Genomic DNA, 15,794 nt, shown 5'->3' on the forward strand with positions numbered 1-15,794 from the left:
GGCAACTATACTAGCTATACAGGGGCAACTATACTAGCTATACAGGGGCAACTATACTAGCTATACAGGGGCAACTATACTAGCTATACAGGGGCAACTATACTAGCTATACAGGGGCAACTATACTAGCTATACAGGGGCAACTATACTAGCTATACAGAAGGCAACTATACTAGCTATACAGGGGCAACTATACTAGCTATACAGGGGCAACTATACTAGCTATACAGGGGCAACTATACTAGCTATACAGGGGCAACTATACTAGCTATACAGGGGCAACTATACTAGCAATACAGGGGCAACTATACTAGCAATACAGGGGCAACTATACTAGCAATACAGGGGCAACTATACTAGCTATACAGAGGCAACTATACTAGCAATACAGGGGCAACTATACTAGCTATAGAGGGGCAGCTATACTAGCAATACAGGGGCAACTATACTAGCTATACAGGGGCAACTATACTAGCTATACAGGGGCAACTATACTAGCTATACAGGGGCAACTATACTAGCAATACAGGGGCAACTATACTAGCTATACAGAGGCAACTATATTAGCTATACAGGGGCAACTATACTAGCTATACAGGGGCAACTATACTAGCTATACAGGGGCAACTATACTAGCTATACAGGGGCAACTATACTAGAAATACAGGGGCAACTATACTAGCTATACAGGGGCAACTATATTAGCTATACAGGGGCAACTATACTAGCTATACAGGGGCAACTATGCTAGCTATACAGAGGCAACTATACTAGCAATACAGGGGCAACTATACTAGCAATACAGGGGCAACTATACTAGCTATACAGGGGCAACTATACTAGCTATACAGGGGCAACTATACTAGCTATACAGGGGCAACTATACTAGCAATACAGGGGCAACTATACTAGCTATACAGGGGCAACTATACTAGCTATACAGGGGCAACTATACTAGCAATACAGGGGCAACTATACTAGCAATACAGGGGCAACTATACTAGCAATACAGGGGCAACTATACTAGCTATACAGGGGCAACTATACTAGCTATACAGGGGCAACTATACTAGCTATACAGGGGCAACTATACTAGCTATACAGGGGCAACTATACTAGCTATACAGGGGCAACTATACTAGCAATACAGGGGCAACTATACTAGCAATACAGGGGCAACTATACTAGCTATACAGGGGCAACTATACTAGCAATACAGGGGCAACTATACTAGCAATACAGGGCCAACTATACTAGCTATACAGGGGCAACTATACTAGCAATACAGGGGCAACTATACTAGCTATACAGGGGCAACTATACTAGCAATACAGGGGCAACTATACTAGCAATACAGGGGCAACTATACTAGCTATACAGGGGCAACTATACTAGCTATACAGGGGCAACTATACTAGCTATACAGGGGCAACAATATTAGCTATACAGGGGCAACTATACTAGCTATACAGAGGCAACTATACTAGCTATACAGGGGCAACTATACAAGCTATACAGGGGCAACTATACTAGCTATACAGGGGCAACAATATTAGCTATACAGGGGCAACTATACTAGCTATACAGAGGCAACTATACTAGCAATACAGGGGAAACTATACTAGCAATACAGGGGCAACTATACTAGCAATACAGGGGCAACTATACTAGCAATACAGGGGCAACTATACTAGCAATACAGGGGCAACTATACTAGCAATACAGGGGCAACTATACTAGCTATACAGGGGCAACTATACTAGCAATACAGGGGCAACTATACTAGCAATACAGGGGCAACTATACTAGCAATACAGGGGCAACTATACTAGCTATACAGGGGCAACTATACTAGCAATACAGGGGCAACTATACTAGCTATACAGAGGCAACTATACTAGCAATACAGGGGCAACTATACTAGCTATACAGGGGCAACTATACTAGCAATACAGGGGCAACTATACTAGCTATACAGGGGCAACTATACTAGCTATACAGGGGCAACTATACTAGCTATACAGGGGCAACTATACTAGCTATACAGGGGCAACTATACTAGCTATACAGGGGCAACTATACTAGCAATACAGGGGCAACTATACTAGCAATACAGGGGCAACTATACTAGCTATACAGGGGCAACTATACTAGCAATACAGGGGCAACTATACTAGCAATACAGGGGCAACTATACTAGCTATACAGGGGGCAACTATACTAGCAATACAGGGGCAACTATACTAGCAATACAGGGGCAACTATACTAGCAATACAGGGGCAACTATACTAGCAATACAGGGGCAACTATACTAGCAATACAGGGGCAACTATACTAGCTATACAGGGGCAACTATATTAGCTATACAGGGGCAACTATACTAGCAATACAGGGGCAACTATACTAGCTATACAGGGGCAACTATATTAGCTATACAGGGGCAACTATACTAGCTATACAGGGGCAACTATACTAGCTATACAGGGGCAACTATACTAGCTATACAGGGGCAACTATACTAGCTATACAGGGGCAACTATACTAGCTATACAGGGGCAACTATACTAGCTATACAGGGGCAACTATACTAGCTATACAGGGGCAACTATACTAGCTATACAGGGGCAACTATACTAGCTATACAGGGGCAACTATATTAGCTATACAGGGGCAACTATACTAGCTATACAGAGGCAACTATACTAGCTATACAGGGGCAACTATACTAGCTATACAGAGGCAACTATACTAGCTATACAGGGGCAACTATACTAGCTATACAGGGGCAACTATACTAGCAATACAGGGGCAACTATACTAGCAATACAGGGGCAACTATACTAGCAATACAGGGGCAACTATACTAGCTATACAGGGGCAACTATACTAGCTATACAGAGGCAACTATACTAGCTATACAGGGGCAACTATACTAGCTATACAGAGGCAACTATACTAGCTATACAGGGGCAACTATACTAGCTATACAGGGGCAACTATACTAGCTATACAGGGGCAACTATACTAGCTATACAGAGGCAACTATACTAGCTATACAGAGGCAACTATACTAGCTATACAGGGGCAACTATACTAGCTATACAGAGGCAACTATACTAGCTATACAGGGGCAACTATACTAGCTATACAGGGGCAACTATACTAGCAATACAGGGGCAACTATACTAGCTATACAGGGGCAACTATACTAGCTATACAGGGGCAACTATACTAGCTATACAGAGGCAACTATACTAGCTATACAGAGGCAACTATACTAGCTATACAGGGGCAACTATACTAGCTATACAGGGGCAACTATACTAGCTATACAGAGGCAACTATACTAGCTATACAGGGGCAACTATACTAGCTATACAGGGGCAACTATACTAGCAATACAGGGGCAACTATACTAGCAATACAGGGGCAACTATACTAGCAATACAGGGGCAACTATACTAGCTATACAGAGGCAACTATACTAGCAATACAGGGGCAACTATACTAGCTATAGAGGGGCAGCTATACTAGCAATACAGGGGCAACTATACTAGCTATACAGGGGCAACTATACTAGCTATACAGGGGCAACTATACTAGCTATACAGAGGCAACTATACTAGCAATACAGGGGCAACTATACTAGCTATACAGGGGCAACTATACTAGCAATACAGGGGCAACTATACTAGCTATACAGGGGCAACTATACTAGCAATACAGGGGCAACTATACTAGCTATACAGAGGCAACTATACTAGCTATACAGGGGCAACTATACTAGCTATACAGGGGCAACTATACTAGCAATACAGGGGCAACTATACTAGCTATACAGGGGCAACTATATTAGCTATACAGGGGCAACTATACTAGCTATACAGGGGCAACTATACTAGCTATACAGGGGCAACTATACTAGCTATACAGGGGCAACTATACTAGCTATACAGAGGCAACTATACTAGCAATACAGGGGCAACTATACTAGCTATACAGGGGCAACTATATTAGCTATACAGGGGCAACTATACTAGCTATACAGGGGCAACTATACTAGCTATACAGGGGCAACTATACTAGCTATACAGGGGCAACTATACTAGCTATACAGGGGCAACTATACTAGCTATACAGGGGCAACTATACTAGCTATACAGGGGCAACTATACTAGCTATACAGGGGCAACTATACTGGCTATACAGGGGCAACTATACTAGCTATACAGGGGCAACTATACTAGCTATACAGGGGCAACTATACTAGCTATACAAGGGCAACTATATTAGCTATACAGGGGCAACTATACTAGCTATACAGAGGCAACTATACTAGCTATACAGGGGCAACTATACTAGCTATACAGAGGCAACTATACTAGCTATACAGGGGCAACTATACTAGCTATACAGAGGCAACTATACTAGCTATACAGGGGCAACTATACTAGCTATACAGGGGCAACTATACTAGCTATACAGAGGCAACTATACTAGCTATACAGGGGCAACTATACTAGCTATACAGGGGCAACTATACTAGCAATACAGGGGCAACTATACTAGCTATACAGGGGCAACTATACTAGCAATACAGGGGCAACTATACTAGCTATACAGAGGCAACTATACTAGCTATACAGGGGCAACTATACTAGCAATACAGGGGCAACTATACTAGCTATACAGGGGCAACTATACTAGCAATACAGGGGCAACTATACTAGCAATACAGGGGCAACTATACTAGCTATACAGGGGCAACTATACTAGCAATACAGGGGCAACTATACTAGCAATACAGGGGCAACTATACTAGCAATACAGGGGCAACTATACTAGCTATACAGAGGCAACTATACTAGCAATACAGGGGCAACTATACTAGCTATAGAGGGGCAGCTATACTAGCAATACAGGGGCAACTATACTAGCTATACAGGGGCAACTATACTAGCTATACAGGGGCAACTATACTAGCTATACAGAGGCAACTATACTAGCAATACAGGGGCAACTATACTAGCTATACAGGGGCAACTATACTAGCAATACAGGGGCAACTATACTAGCTATACAGGGGCAACTATACTAGCAATACAGGGGCAACTATACTAGCAATACAGGGGCAACTATACTAGCTATACAGAGGCAACTATACTAGCTATACAGGGGCAACTATACTAGCTTTACAGGGGCAACTATACTAGCTATAGAGGGGCAGCTATACTAGCAATACAGGGGCAACTATACTAGCTATACAGGGGCAACTATACTAGCTATACAGGGGCAACTATACTAGCTATACAGAGGCAACTATACTAGCTATACAGGGGCAACTATACTAGCTATACAGGGGCAACTATACTAGCTATACAGAGGCAACTATACTAGCTATACAGAGGCAACTATACTAGCTATACAGAGGCAACTATACTAGCTATACAGAGGCAACTATACTAGCTATACAGGGGCAACTATACTAGCTATACAGGGGCAACTATACTAGCTATACAGAGGCAACTATACTAGCTATACAGAGGCAACTATACTAGCTATACAGGGGCAACTATACTAGCTATACAGGGGCAACTATACTAGCTATACAGAGGCAACTATACTAGCTATACAGAGGCAACTATACTAGCTATACAGGGGCAACTATACTAGCTATACAGGGGCAACTATACTAGCAATACAGGGGCAACTATACTAGCTATACAGAGGCAACTATATTAGCTATACAGGGGCAACTATACTAGCTATACAGGGGCAACTATACTAGCTATACAGGGGCAACTATACTAGCTATACAGGGGCAACTATACTAGCTATACAGAGGCAACTATACTAGCAATACAGGGGCAACTATACTAGCTATACAGGGGCAACTATATTAGCTATACAGGGGCAACTATACTAGCTATACAGGGGCAACTATACTAGCTATACAGGGGCAACTATACTAGCTATACAGGGGCAACTATACTAGCTATACAGGGGCAACTATACTAGCTATACAGGGGCAACTATACTAGCTATACAGGGGCAACTATACTAGCTATACAGGGGCAACTATACTAGCTATACAGGGGCAACTATACTAGCTATACAGGGGCAACTATACTAGCTATACAGGGGCAACTATACTAGCTATACAGGGGCAACTATACTAGCTATACAGGGGCAACTATATTAGCTATACAGGGGCAACTATACTAGCTATACAGAGGCAACTATACTAGCTATACAGGGGCAACTATACTAGCTATACAGAGGCAACTATACTAGCTATACAGGGGCAACTATACTAGCTATACAGAGGCAACTATACTAGCTATACAGGGGCAACTATACTAGCTATACAGGGGCAACTATACTAGCTATACAGGGGCAACTATACTAGCTATACAGGGGCAACTATACTAGCTATACAGGGGCAACTATACTAGCAATACAGGGGCAACTATACTAGCTATACAGGGGCAACTATACTAGCAATACAGGGGCAACTATACTAGCTATACAGGGGCAACTATACTAGCTATACAGGGGCAACTATACTAGCAATACAGGGGCAACTATACTAGCTATACAGGGGCAACTATACTAGCAATACAGGGGCAACTATACTAGCAATACAGGGGCAACTATACTAGCAATACAGGGGCAACTATACTAGCAATACAGGGGCAACTATACTAGCAATACAGGGGCAACTATACTAGCAATACAGGGGCAACTATACTAGCAATACAGGGGCAACTATACTAGCTATACAGAGGCAACTATACTAGCAATACAGGGGCAACTATACTAGCTATAGAGGGGCAGCTATACTAGCAATACAGGGGCAACTATACTAGCTATACAGGGGCAACTATACTAGCTATACAGGGGCAACTATACTAGCTATACAGAGGCAACTATACTAGCAATACAGGGGCAACTATACTAGCTATACAGGGGCAACTATACTAGCAATACAGGGGCAACTATACTAGCTATACAGGGGCAACTATACTAGCAATACAGGGGCAACTATACTAGCAATACAGGGGCAACTATACTAGCTATACAGAGGCAACTATACTAGCTATACAGGGGCAACTATACTAGCTTTACAGGGGCAACTATACTAGCTATAGAGGGGCAGCTATACTAGCAATACAGGGGCAACTATACTAGCTATACAGGGGCAACTATACTAGCTATACAGGGGCAACTATACTAGCTATACAGAGGCAACTATACTAGCAATACAGGGGCAACTATACTAGCTATACAGGGGCAACTATACTAGCTATACAGGGGCAACTATACTAGCAATACAGGGGCAACTATGCTAGCTATACAGGGGCAACTATACTAGCAATACAGGGGCAACTATACTAGCTATACAGGGGCAACTATACTAGCAATACAGGGGCAACTATACTAGCTATACAGGGGCAACTATACTAGCAATACAGGGGCAACTATACTAGCAATACAGGGGCAACTATACTAGCTATACAGAGGCAACTATACTAGCTATACAGGGGCAACTATACTAGCTTTACAGGGGCAACTATACTAGCTATAGAGGGGCAGCTATACTAGCAATACAGGGGCAACTATACTAGCTATACAGGGGCAACTATACTAGCTATACAGGGGCAACTATACTAGCTATACAGAGGAAACTATACTAGCAATACAGGGGCAACTATACTAGCTATACAGGGGCAACTATACTAGCTATACAGGGGCAACTATACTAGCAATACAGGGGCAACTATGCTAGCTATACAGGGGCAACTATACTAGCTAATAACAAGGGGCAACTATACTAGCTATACAGGGGCAACTATACTAGCTATACAGGGGCAACTATACTAGCTATACAGAGGCAACTATACTAGCAATACAGGGGCAACTATGCTAGCTATACAGGGGCAACTATGCTAGCTATACAGAGGCAACTATACTAGCTATACAGGGGCAACTATACTAGCTATACAGGGGCAACTATACTAGCTATACAGGGGCAACTATACTAGCAATACAGGGGCAACTATACTAGCTATACAGGGGCAACTATACTAGCTATACAGGGGCAACTATACTAGCAATACAGGGGCAACTATACTAGCTATACAGGGGCAACATATTAGCTATACAGGGGCAACTATACTAGCAATACAGGGGCAACTATACTAGCTATACAGAGGCAACTATACTAGCTATACAGGGGCAACTATACTAGCTATACAGAGGCAACTATACTAGCAATACAGGGGCAACTATACTAGCTATACAGGGGCAACTATACTAGCTATACAGGGGCAGCTATACTAGCAATACAGGGGCAACTATGCTAGCTATACAGGGGCAACTATACTAGCTATACAGAGGCAACTATACTAGCTATACAGGGGCAACTATACTAGCTATACAGGGGCAACTATACTAGCAATACAGGGGCAACTATACTAGCTATACAGGGGCAACTATACTAGCTATACAGGGGCAACTATACTAGCAATACAGGGGCAACTATACTAGCTATACAGGGGCAACAATATTAGCTATACAGGGGCAACTATACTAGCAATACAGGGGCAACTATACTAGCTATACAGAGGCAACTATACTAGCTATACAGGGGCAACTATACTAGCAATACAGGGGCAACTATACTAGCAATACAGGGGCAACTATACTAGCTATACAGAGGCAACTATACTAGCAATACAGGGGCAACTATACTAGCAATACAGGGGCAACTATACTAGCAATACAGGGGCAACTATACTAGCTATACAGGGGCAACTATACTAGCAATACAGGGGCAACTATACTAGCTATACAGGGGCAACAATATTAGCTATACAGGGGCAACTATACTAGCAATACAGGGGCAACTATACTAGCAATACAGGGGCAACTATACTAGCAATACAGGGGCAACTATACTAGCTATACATGGGCAACTATATTAGCTATACAGGGGCAACTATACTAGCTATACAGGGGCAACTATACTAGCTATACAGGGGCAACTATACTAGCAATACAGGGGCAACAGTATTAGCTATACAGGGGCAACTATACTAGCTATACAGAGGCAACTATACTAGCTATACAGGGGCAACTATACTAGCAATACAGGGGCAACTATACTAGCAATACAGGGGCAACTATACTAGCTATACAGGGGCAACTATACTAGCAATACAGGGGCAACTATACTAGCTATACAGGGGCAACTATACTAGCAATACAGGGGCAACTATACTAGCAATACAGGGGCAACTATACTAGCAATACAGGGGCAACTATACTAGCAATACAGGGGCAACTATACTAGCAATACAGGGGCAACTATACTAGCAATACAGGGGCAACTATACTAGCAATACAGGGGCAACTATACTAGCTATACAGGGGCAACTATACTAGCTATACAGGGGCAACTATACTAGCAATACAGGGGCAACTATACTAGCAATACAGGGGCAACTATACTAGCTATACAGGGGCAACTATACTAGCTATACAGGGGCAACTATACTAGCTTTACAGGGGCAACTATACTAGCTATACAGGGGCAACTATACTAGCTATACAGGGGCAACTATACTAGCTATACAGGGGCAACTATACTAGCTATACAGGGGCAACTATATTAGCTATACAGGGGCAACTATACTAGCAATACAGGGGCAACTATACTAGCAATACAGGGGCAACTATACTAGCAATACAGGGGCAACTATACTAGCTATACAGGGGCAACTATACTAGCTATACAGGGGCAACTATACTAGCAATACAGGGGCAACTATACTAGCAATACAGGGGCAACTATACTAGCAATACAGGGGCAACTATACTAGCTATACAGGGGCAACTATACTAGCTATACAGGGGCAACTATACTAGCTATACAGGGGCAACTATACTAGCTTTACAGGGGCAACTATACTAGCTATACAGGGGCAACTATACTAGCAATACAGGGGCAACTATACTAGCTATACAGGGGCAACTATACTAGCTATACAGGGGCAACTATACTAGCTTTACAGGGGCAACTATACTAGCTATACAGGGGCAACTATACTAGCTATACAGGGGCAACTATACTAGCAATACAGGGGCAACTATACTAGCTATACAGGGGCAACTATACTAGCTATACAGGGGCAACTATACTAGCTATACAGGGGCAACTATACTAGCTATACAGGGGCAACTATATTAGCTATACAGGGGCAACTATACTAGCAATACAGGGGCAACTATACTAGCTTTACAGGGGCAACTATACTAGCTATACAGGGGCAACTATACTAGCTATACAGGGGCAACTATACTAGCTATACAGGGGCAACTATACTAGCTATACAGGGGCAACTATACTAGCAATACAGGGGCAACTATACTAGCTTTACAGGGGCAACTATACTAGCTATACAGGGGCAACTATACTAGCTATACAGGGGCAACTATACTAGCTATACAGGGGCAACTATACTAGCTATACAGGGGTAACTATACTAGCAATACAGGGGCAACTATACTAGCTATACAGGGGCAACTATACTAGCTATACAGGGGCAACTATACTAGCAATACAGGGGCAACTATACTAGCAATACAGGGGCAACTATACTAGCTATACAGGGGCAACAATATTAGCTATACAGGGGCAACTATACTAGCTATACAGGGGCAACTATACTAGCTATACAGGGGCAACTATACTAGCAACACAGGGGCAACTATACTAGCTATACAGGGGCAACTATACTAGCTATGTAGGGTCAACTATACTAGCTATACAGGGGCAACTATACTAGCAATACAGGGGCAACTATACTAGCTATACAGGGGCAACTATACTAGCAATACAGGGGCAACTATACCAGCTATGTAGGGTCAACTATACTAGCTATACAGGGGCAACTATACTAGCAATACAGGGGCAACTATACTAGCTATACAGGGGCAACTATACTAGCTATGTAGGGTCAACTATACTAGCTATACAGGGGCAACTATACTAGCAATACAGGGGCAACTATACTAGCTATACAGGGGCAACTATACTAGCAATACAGGGGCAACTATACTAGCTATGTAGGGTCAACTATACTAGCTATACAGGGGCAACTATACTAGCTATACAGGGGCAACTATACTAGCTATACAGGGGCAACTATACTAGCTATACAGGGGCAACTATACTAGCTATACAGGGGCAACAATATTAGCTATACAGGGGCAACTATACTAGCTTTACAGGGGCAACTATACTAGCAATACAGGGGCAACTATACTAGCAATACAGGGGCAACAATATTAGCTTTACAGGGGCAACTATACTAGCTATACAGGGGCAACAATATTAGCTATACAGGGGCAACTATACTAGCAATACAGGGGCAACTATACTAGCAATACAGGGGCAACTATACTAGCTATACAGGGGCAACTATACTAGCAATACAGGGGCAACTATACTAGCTATACAGAGGCAACTATACTAGCAATACAGGGGCAACTATACTAGCTATACAGGGGCAACTATAGTAGCAATACAGGGGCAACTATACTAGCAATACAGGGGCAACTATACTAGCTATACAGGGGCAACTATACTAGCAATACAGGGGCAACTATACTAGCTATACAGAGGCAACTATACTAGCAATACAGGGGCAACTATACTAGCAATACAGGGGCAACTATACTAGCAATACAGGGGCAACTATACTAGCTATACAGGGGCAACTATACTAGCTATACAGGGGCAACTATACTAGCTATACAGGGGCAACTATACTAGCTATACAGGGGCAACTATACTAGCAATACAGGGGCAACTATACTAGCAATACAGGGGCAACTATACTAGCTATACAGGGGCAACTATACTAGCTATACAGGGGCAACTATACTAGCAATACAGGGGCAACTATACTAGCTATACAGGGGCAACTATACTAGCAATACAGGGGCAACTATACTAGCAATACATGGGCAACTATACTAGCTATACAGGGGCAACTATACTAGCTATACAGGGGCAACTATACTAGCTATACAGGGGCAACTATACTAGCTATACAGGGGCAACTATACTAACTATACAGGGGCAACTATACTAGCTATACAGAGGCAACTATACTAGCTATACAGGGGCAACTATACTAGCTATACAGGGGCAACTATACTAGCTATACAGGGGCAACTATACTAGCAATACAGGGGCAACTATACTAGCAATACAGGGGCAACTATACTAGCAATACATGGGCAACTATACTAGCTATACAGGGGCAACTATACTAGCAATACAGGGGCAACTATACTAGCAATACAGGGGCAACTATACTAGCTATACAGGGGCAACTATACTAGCAATACAGGGGCAACTATACTAGCTATACAGGGGCAACTATACTAGCAATACAGGGGCAACTATACTAGCAATACAGGGGCAACTATACTAGCTATACAGGGGCAACTATACTAGCTATACAGGGGCAACTATACTAGCTATACAGGGGCAACAATATTAGCTATACAGGGGCAACTATACTAGCTATACAGAGGCAACTATACTAGCTATACAGGGGCAACTATACAAGCTATACAGGGGCAACTATACTAGCTATACAGGGGCAACAATATTAGCTATACAGGGGCAACTATACTAGCTATACAGAGGCAACTATACTAGCAATACAGGGGCAACTATACTAGCAATACAGGGGCAACTATACTAGCAATACAGGGGCAACTATACTAGCAATACAGGGGCAACTATACTAGCAATACAGGGGCAACTATACTAGCAATACAGGGGCAACTATACTAGCTATACAGAGGCAACTATACTAGCAATACAGGGGCAACTATACTAGCAATACAGGGGCAACTATACTAGCAATACAGGGGCAACTATACTAGCTATACAGGGGCAACTATACTAGCAATACAGGGGCAACTATACTAGCTATACAGGGGCAACTATACTAGCAATACAGGGGCAACTATACTAGCTATACAGGGGCAACTATACTAGCTATACAGGGGCAACTATACAAGCTATACAGGGGCAACTATACTAGCTATACAGGGGCAACTATACTAGCTATACAGAGGCAACTATACTAGCTATACAGGGGCAACTATACTAGCAATACAGGGGCAACTATACTAGCAATACAGGGGCAACTATACTAGCTATACAGGGGCAACTATACTAGCTATACAGGGGCAAATATACTAGCTATACAGGGGCAACTATACTAGCTATACAGGGGCAACTATACTAGCTATACAGAGGCAACTATACTAGCTATACAGAGGCAACTATACTAGCTATACAGGGGCAACTATACTAGCAATACAGGGGCAACTATACTAGCAATACAGGGGCAACTATACTAGCTATACAGGGGCAACTATACTAGCAATACAGGGGCAACTATACTAGCTATACAGGGGCAACTATACTAGCAATACAGGGGCAACTATACTAGCAATACAGGGGCAACTATACTAGCAATACAGGGGCAACTATACTAGCTATACAGGGGCAACTATACTAGCTATACAGGGGCAACTATACTAGCAATACAGGGGCAACTATACTAGCTATACAGGGGCAACTATACTAGCAATACAGGGGCAACTATACTAGCAATACAGGGGCAACTATACTAGCTATACAGGGGCAACTATACTAGCTATACAGGGGCAACTATACTAGCAATACAGGGGCAACTATACTAGCAATACAGGGGCAACTATACTAGCAATACAGGGGCAACTATACTAGCTATACAGGGGCAACTATACTAGCCATACAGGGGCAACTATACTAGCCATACAGGGGCAACTATACTAGCTTTACAGGGGCAACTATACTAGCTATACAGGGGCAACTATACTAGCTATACAGGGGCAACTATACTAGCTATACAGGGGCAACTATACTAGCTATACAGGGGCAACTATATTAGCTATACAGGGGCAACTATACTAGCAATACAGGGGCAACTATACTAGCAATACAGGGGCAACTCTACTAGCAATACAGGGGCAACTCTACTAGCTATACAGGGGCAACTATACTAGCAATACAGGGGCAACTATACTAGCAATACAGGGGCAACTATACTAGCAATACAGGGGCAACTATACTAGCTATACAGGGGCAACTATACTAGCTATACAGGGGCAACTATACTAGCTTTACAGGGGCAACTATACTAGCTATACAGGGGCAACTATACTAGCAATACAGGGGCAACTATACTAGCTATACAGGGGCAACTATACTAGCTATACAGGGGCAACTATACTAGCTTTACAGGGGCATCTATACTAGCTATACAGGGGCAACTATACTAGCTATACAGGGGCAACTATGCTAGCTATACAGGGGCAACTATACTAGCTATACAGGGGCAACTATACTAGCTATACAGGGGCAACTATACTAGCTATACAGGGGCAACTATACTAGCTATACAGGGGCAACTATACTAGCTATACAGGGGCAACTATACTAGCTATACAGGGGCAACTATACTAGCTATACAGGGGCAACTATACTAGCTATACAGGGGCAACTATACTAGCAATACAGAGGCAACTATACTAGCAATACAGGGGCAACTATACTAGCAATACAGGGGCAACTATACTAGCTATACAGGGGCAACTATACTAGCTATACAGGGGCAACTATACTAGCAATACAGGGGCAACTATACTAGCAATACAGGGGCAACTATACTAGCTATACAGGGGCAACTATACTAGCTTTACAGGGGCAACTATACTAGCTATACAGGGGCAACTATACTAGCAATACAGGGGCAACTATACTAGCAATACAGGGGCAACTATACTAGCTATACAGGGGCAACTATACTAGCTATACAGGGGCAACTATACTAGCTATACAGGGGCAACAATATTAGCTATACAGGGGCAACTATACTAGCTATACAGAGGCAACTATACTAGCTATACAGGGGCAACTATACAAGCTATACAGGGGCAACTATACTAGCTATACAGGGGCAACAATATTAGCTATACAGGGGCAACTATACTAGCAATACAGGGGCAACTATACTAGCAATACAGGGGCAACTATACTAGCAATACAGGGGCAACTATACTAGCAATACAGGGGCAACTATACTAGCAATACAGGGGCAACTATACTAGCTATACAGAGGCAACTATACTAGCAATACAGGGGCAACTATACTAGCAATACAGGGGCAACTATACTAGCAATACAGGGGCAACTATACTAGCTATACAGGGGCAACTATACTAGCAATACAGGGGCAACTATACTAGCTATACAGGGGCAACTATACTAGCAATACAGGGGCAACTATACTAGCTATACAGGGGCAACTATACTAGCTATACAGGGGCAACTATACAAGCTATACAGGGGCAACTATACTAGCTATACAGAGGCCACTATACTAGCTATACAGAGGCCACTATACTAGCTATACAGGGGCAACTATACTAGCAATACAGGGGCAACTATACTAGCAATACAGGGGCAACTATACTAGCTATACAGGGGCAACTATACTAGCTATACAGGGGCAAATATACTAGCTATACAGGGGCAACTATACTAGCTATACAGGGGCAACTATACTAGCTATACAGAGGCAACTATACTAGCTATACAGAGGCAACTATACTAGCTATACAGGGGCAACTATACTAGCAATACAGGGGCAACTATACT

The 15,794-nt window shown here is 42.9% G+C and overlaps 1 protein-coding gene across 1 annotated transcript in view; it reads right to left on the reverse strand.

Moving 5' to 3' along the window:
* The window catches only part of LOC137524231 (sulfotransferase 1C2-like), a 59,630-nt gene that overhangs the window by 18,384 nt on the left and 25,452 nt on the right, over nucleotides 1–15,794 (reverse strand). The gene's annotated exons all lie outside the window — the stretch shown is intronic.

The sequence above is a fragment of the Hyperolius riggenbachi genome, chromosome 7 (assembly GCF_040937935.1).
Source record: "Hyperolius riggenbachi isolate aHypRig1 chromosome 7, aHypRig1.pri, whole genome shotgun sequence".
NCBI lineage: Eukaryota > Metazoa > Chordata > Amphibia > Anura > Hyperoliidae > Hyperolius > Hyperolius riggenbachi.